A 6,645-nucleotide genomic window follows, 5' to 3' on the forward strand; every position below is an offset into this window, starting at 1 on the left:
TATAAACGTATTAAAATGCAAAAAATACAGTTGTTTAAAATAAGGCTTCCATCGCAAATCGTTAACTGCCTATAATTTAGTAACGGAAAATGCAAATACATTGAAGTTTTCAGATTTTTTATCTTTTACTAATATTAACATAAATTCAAAAGAAGAGCAAAATCTGTTACATAGTGCCACATACTTAGATGAAAAATTGTTGAATTTTACTGGAATGACCCTATTGCGAACCACTATTAAATTGTCTCTAGACCTTAAATATTTATAAAATAAACATTTACCAAATATTACTATTCATTATTTAAATGACACATGGATTATCTCCACTTATATTTTAATCTTACTTTAATTAAATGTCCCAAAAGTATCCAACAAAGTTTTTAGAGAATAACTTTATTGTTCCAAAAATTAATTTAAAAATGAGTTTTTATCTAACTATCGAGGACCTTTTTCATACAAAATTATTATTAAAATTTTAATAAAGAATACTACTCACTAGAAAAATTTAAAACACATTCTAAAAAAATCTTACTTCAATTAGATTATATTACAATAGGCTTTAAATATATTTTTTTAAAAGTGATTTTAAAATAGAAATTACACAATTACTTTTTTTTTTTGTTACACACAGTTTCTTTATCTGGTAGATTTATTGCCAATGTCAAAGGTTTTGTTGTTATTAACTACACCTTTTTTTATCCTAAAGCTTCATCATTAACTGCTATCAGAGCCGTGGTTAGGCTCCAATACACACCCAATGGAGGAAGGGTAACAAACTAGGGGACCCTTTTGAAAATTTAGGTGTCCTTTTGCAAATTTAAGGAGCTTTTTTTTTATATCAGTAATACCAAGTAGAATTTTTTTAAAGAGTTTGAGACCCTAACGGCTGGTTTCAGGAGGTAGAGGGGAGGGAAAGGGGTCTGACCCAACTGCCATGTAACTGTCTGCTGCAGTTGTTAAGTTAAAAAAACATTGCTTTATTCGCTATTTCAAGTCCTATTAATCAAAGCTACACTATAGATTTAATCCCAATTTTAGTTTTTTATTTTGATTACACTTTTTTTCTTATTGATTTATCAACATATGCCACAGTTGGTAAATTTAAAAACTATTTCATTTTTGAACTTTGATAAATTTATGAATCACATATTATTTGAGGTTGTTCATCAAAAAATAAACATAGTAATGCTTAAATAGAATCTTGATGAAAAAGATATAATTTTTATTGTCGTTTTAACCTTTACTAGTTGTATAATAGTTTGTTTTTTGTTTATTGTTTAAATCATTATAGAAACTTTTCTAATGTTTACTTGTTTAATTATTTTTCATTGTGTAACTTATGTAATTTGTATCTTCAGTTCATTTAAAGTGCTTTGTTTTGATATACAAATTTTTTGTTAGATTTTTTTTCAATCTACACAGGTTGCCATTAGTAAGTTTGTATTTTATAACTTTAGGTTATGTTTATGAAAGTAAAAACTCATAGGTGTATGCTTTGGTTTGAGTTGTATTTTTTTAATCTTAAGTCTTTCCTTTAACTGCTATGGTTATATAACTGCTATGCTATATGTAAATCTAAAAGCTAGTACTTTTAAACTGTGTACAGATTTAATGCTAATTTAATTTTTTTTTTGGCGGATGTACCTGAAACTAAAAACAAAAACATGTACATCTGCCACAGTTAGCAAGTTTAAAAATCCTTTTTTTTTCAACTGAGTATAATTTAAATCCCATTTTTAACTAATAATTTTTGTTTATTACTTCACTTTTTTTATTAGTTTCATCTACATCCTCCACCTTCTACATCCTCCACTACATCCTCCACCTTCTACATCCACTTCTCTATCCTCCACCTCCATCCATCATTCTTAAGTTTAAAAACTATTACTTTTTAATCTATATAAAAATCCTAAATCTAATTTTTGTTGTTGATAAAACCCTTTCTTACTTTAAGTTAAATCTACATGCCTAACAGAGCATCAATAAACCATCTTACCATTACCAAAATGAATCTGAGGTACCTGGTGATACCTGGGGGAAGAATCTGAACAAGCTAAACAACTATTTTTACCCTCTAGACACATGCCATTTCATGTTGCGAAGCTTTTAATTCTTTGGAATTGGAACCTATAGATTATTTGGAAATAGTTATATGGCAGTCAAAGTTGTTCTACAATAAACAAGATGAGATCTAAAGATATCCAATGTAATCCAAAAGGATTTTTAAATTTTCTAGATATAAACAAACTACCACGCGGTATTATTCTAAGGTAATGTGGAAATCGTTTTACATTTTCACAAATGCTTTATGTTTTATGTAACATCATAATGATTTACTACATTATGAGACCACTGGAAGTGTAAAATGCTCTAGTCTACAAGCATTTCTGTTAGTATCATGTTATAATGCAACTGCTACAAAACTAATGGGCGTGCTATCATTATTTGAAAAAACTAAAGTTGGATAAAATTTTTTATATATAATCTGATGCAAGCTTTGATCATGTCACTGGTATCAATTTTTTATCATTGTCACTGGTATCAATTTTTTTATCATTGTCACTGGTATCAATGTTTGATCATTGTCACTGGTATTATGTTTCAATTATGCTAACGGAAAACATTTACTAACAGCAGATCTTGTCATGCTGTATTATTATTACAGTCAAGATTGTCTTGGTTCGACAATATACGAGTTTTTTTCTCTTTCAATTACTACAAAACTTAAGGAGGAGACAGCTAGTGCATCATTTTAAATGAACAATTTTAACATTTCTAATGAAATTACAAATAAAAATTTTTATTTCACTAAATGATATAAAAAATTTTAAATGATTTTCTCATCTGTTATAAAAGATTTTTAGCTTATTATAAAAACGATTGTTGATCATTAGAAGTTAATATTTAATATTTTAGTTAATTTATACATTTTGTCAACAGCTTGATGATTTTATTTTCAATCTAAAATATTATTTTCTTTTTTCAGAAAAGCAATATTTGTAATTAATTCAGAGAAATTGTTAATTTTTATAACATAACTTCGATTATTAATAGTGTTTAATGTTATTAATAGTGTTAACGATGATAAAAAGTTATCAATCATCCAAGTTGGGATGAAATGCAGTTTTAGCTGTGAACTTAGAATTCAAAGCTGCTAATAAAAATAGGAAAATGGAAATTTGAAATTCATAGATTAATTTTAGGAATTTTTGTTTTGTTTTTTCGCTTTTTTATATCGATGAATTTCAGGAAACTTACAAAAAACGATGTTAACTATAATTAGTTTATCCGCAACTAGCATTTGTTCCTAAATGCCCCGCTCTACCGTAAAAGCAATTACAATATTTGTTAAAAAAGTATACATTCTTCAATCCCAATCATAATTGCCATAAGAGATTATACACTTTTTGAACAATTTTTTACCAACATTATTTTAATAGGTAAAACGTGGTCTTGTAAAATAAACCATTAAATAAAACTTTGATTAATTTGCCGCAAAATTATTTCATTTTATTGTTGCAATACGAAACCTTTGTCCTTGTAAATCAAATTTTTTTCAATAGTTCATTTCACCAGACCCCACTTTACCTATTAAATTAGTGTTGATAAATTTGTTTTTAGTATCTAGTAAAAAAAATAGACAAACTTACTATCAATAATTTTATGTGTCCAACCAGTTTACCATAAAAAAATATATAATGTAATTTATATCTAAGATTTTGCTTAAAAAAGCTGAATATATGTTTAATCTGTAAATGCCGCCAACAATAATTGTGGGCGCCATACACAGATTAAACATAAGTTAAGCTTTTTTACACTTGCGCTTTTTCATGTCTTAGATATAAATTATATCATATATTTTTCATTAACTGCGATGATTGTTGCTTTACAAATAAAACATGTGACATGAATAAAAACAAAACATTTTATTTTTGATAAAATGGTAGGCATTGAAAAAATTAAGAAGTATTTAATTAAATTAAATTTTGTCTAAATGTTTCGGCTAGCTTATACTAAAATAAAATAGATTACACTAAATACTAAATTAAAATAGCTTATTGATATATTTATTTTATTTTAGTAAATTTTATTTTGAATTTACTTTGAAAAGGTTACATTAAAAAAATTAAATGAACTAACAATAAAGTAAACTGAGAAATCATTCCATTTCATATTTCATGTTATCAAACTTTAAGTTTTTTCACAACTAAGCATAGCAGGAGTTGTTGGGAAAAGTAACTTGTTAATCTTGTAAACCTATGCTAGATAATACAAACGTGTTTAAGACCTTACAAAACGTATTAACCCGCATTCAAACGTTTTTGTAGACTTCCAGCAAACATAACACGTTAAAGTGTCTTTAAAATAAGTAGTTTGAACACCAAGACCTTTAAATATGTTATTAAAAGGAATTTTTTCAAGGAGACTAGAAAACGCTGTTTTGCTAACTGGAAATGTTTTTAACGGACATTACATTTTGATCTTATTTTTTTTTCTACGTGTTGAGTTTGAAAGCATAGTTTCTCCAATTTTAAAGAAATTTCAAAATTGTTTCACTTAACAAAGACAGTAGATGATTCTTTAACTTATTACTTTGATTTGCAACAAATCAAAACGTCTCCGAAAAACACATATATACCTTACTTATTAATTTTTACTTTAATGTGCTTGCTTACCCAATCACAACTAATTCCGTAGAAAAAAAAATTTGACATTTAAAATAAGAAGTCTTAAAAGGATCATGGGAATTAGAGGAACAATACAGAATTATTATTCAAAATATTTAAAAAATATAAATTGGTTGCATTACTATGTATATATATATATATATATAACGATTATTAGCACATTATAGGAAGAACTAATGTATTTTTGAAATGTCTAGAGCTCGTTTTGAACTCTGAATCTCTTGATTCTAAAGCAAATGCTCTAACCACTGCGCCAAGGCCGCTTAAATTAAATTGGTTGCATCACTATGTGTTCATAATGATTATTAACACATTATTGGAAGAACGTTATAGGAAATGTATTTTTTCTTATGTAAACAAAACACTTAAGAGAAAAAGCTTCAAAAATACGTTGTAAAAAATGTCACACCAAAGTGTCCAATAAAACTCCCATGTCACGAAGCCCGATTTTTCACGCGGCATAAAGAATTAAAGTTGTCACACAACTTTCAAATATTACATTTGGCGTGACAGTTTCAATCAAAGTTGTCACGCGACTTTTAAAAAATAAGTATGGCGTGACGTTTAACTTTTTATTTGTCATTGGACATCTAAAACATTATTGTGTTGCATGTCATCAAGCCTAATTTTTTGCCACATTTAAATAAACTATATGTAGCGTGAAAAATTGGTCTTGGTGGCATGAGGCATGATTGTGATTTAGATGTCTTGTGACAAATAAAACTTTAACAAGTCACGCCATACTTACATATAATAAATAAGAAGACCTAAAAGACGATAAAAATTATATTTTATTTGTTTTAAGAAAAGCCATCAGATATATTTTACTAATACATTTGCTTATATTTATATATAACAAATAAACCAAATAACCGAGTAAACTTTTCATGGTTCAGAAGTCAATATAAAATGTCAATATACAAAAGCAACACTTTTCACAAGATTTAACATTTTTTGAGCGAAAGCTTATTTGTGCAATCAAATGGTAGTTGCAAGACATATTGTTGCAGTAGCCTTAAAACTCCTCAAAACAATCTTGAGTACGATAGATCCATTATATAATAATATGTCAGAAGTTGAAGGACGTAAGGTGCATCATTGTCTGATTGTCCGATTCCGTTGTCCGATTGCAATAATATTTCCTTTGTCGACAAGTCTTGAATTTTCGCCTAAGATAAGTTGAGGCTCAGTAGAAAAAATAATATCTTCAGCCTAACTATTTTTTAAAGAAGAAGATCGTTTTCTTGATCTTTTTATCTATCTTAATAAATATAAAAAAAAAATTTAATCAAAAAAAATTAAACAACTTTTCGTTAAACTTACACCAGCAATAACAACTGGGCACAGCATCCCTCTTCTGGTAGTGTTGTTGTGAATTTTAATCAGGGCAGATACAATAGGCATACCAATTTTTCCACGACTTACATTAGCTTATCTAATGTTGTTTCTTTTTTTATAAGATTCATTCCTTCGAACTCGTCCATAATCTTAAAAAATTTGTAGCACATATAACAATCAATAAAATAGTACACGAGCAATAGCACAAGTATTGTTTTCTTACGATCTCCAGATGGAATAGGTGATCTCTGTGTTCTAAACATGACAGAAAATAACGTATATTCTTCACTAAGCAACGGATGCGTTCAACATCTGGAACTCTTAGTACCAAAGCACACAAAAATAACTCTTATTATATTGCAATAACTCTTATAACTAAATTGTTACTATGATTATTAAAAATATAAAAATGCATTTTTATTATTTAAAAAAAATTTGATAAAAATGATATTTAGTTTATTACTTATTACTATCATATCATTATCAAATGAATATTACTTGTATATCATTATCAAATGAATATTACTTGTATATCATTATCAAATGAATATTACTTGTATATCATTATCAAATGAATATTACTTGTATATCATTATCAAATGAATATTACTTGTATATC

The 6,645-nt window shown here is 27.1% G+C and overlaps 1 protein-coding gene and 1 long non-coding RNA gene across 2 annotated transcripts in view; both read right to left on the reverse strand.

Annotated features, from left to right (window-relative positions):
• The window catches only part of LOC136082282 (protein mesh-like), a 29,895-nt gene extending 25,983 nt beyond the window's left edge, over window positions 1-3,912 (reverse strand). Inside the window, exon 1 of the mRNA XM_065800984.1 lies at window positions 3,651-3,912. The gene's annotated coding sequence lies outside the window, so the exon portion shown is untranslated. The remainder of the gene's footprint in view (window positions 1-3,650) is intronic.
• A 1,546-nt stretch (window positions 3,913-5,458) lies between these two features.
• The window catches only part of LOC136082283 (uncharacterized), a 5,593-nt gene continuing 4,406 nt past the window's right edge, over window positions 5,459-6,645 (reverse strand). The window contains exons 4-6 of the long non-coding RNA XR_010639548.1: window positions 6,250-6,281; window positions 6,012-6,175; window positions 5,459-5,857 (exon numbers count right to left, since the gene is read on the reverse strand). This is a non-coding gene — a long non-coding RNA (uncharacterized LOC136082283). The remainder of the gene's footprint in view (window positions 5,858-6,011; window positions 6,176-6,249; window positions 6,282-6,645) is intronic.

Source organism: Hydra vulgaris, chromosome 07, assembly GCF_038396675.1.
Source record: "Hydra vulgaris chromosome 07, alternate assembly HydraT2T_AEP".
Taxonomy (NCBI): Eukaryota; Metazoa; Cnidaria; class Hydrozoa; order Anthoathecata; family Hydridae; genus Hydra; species Hydra vulgaris.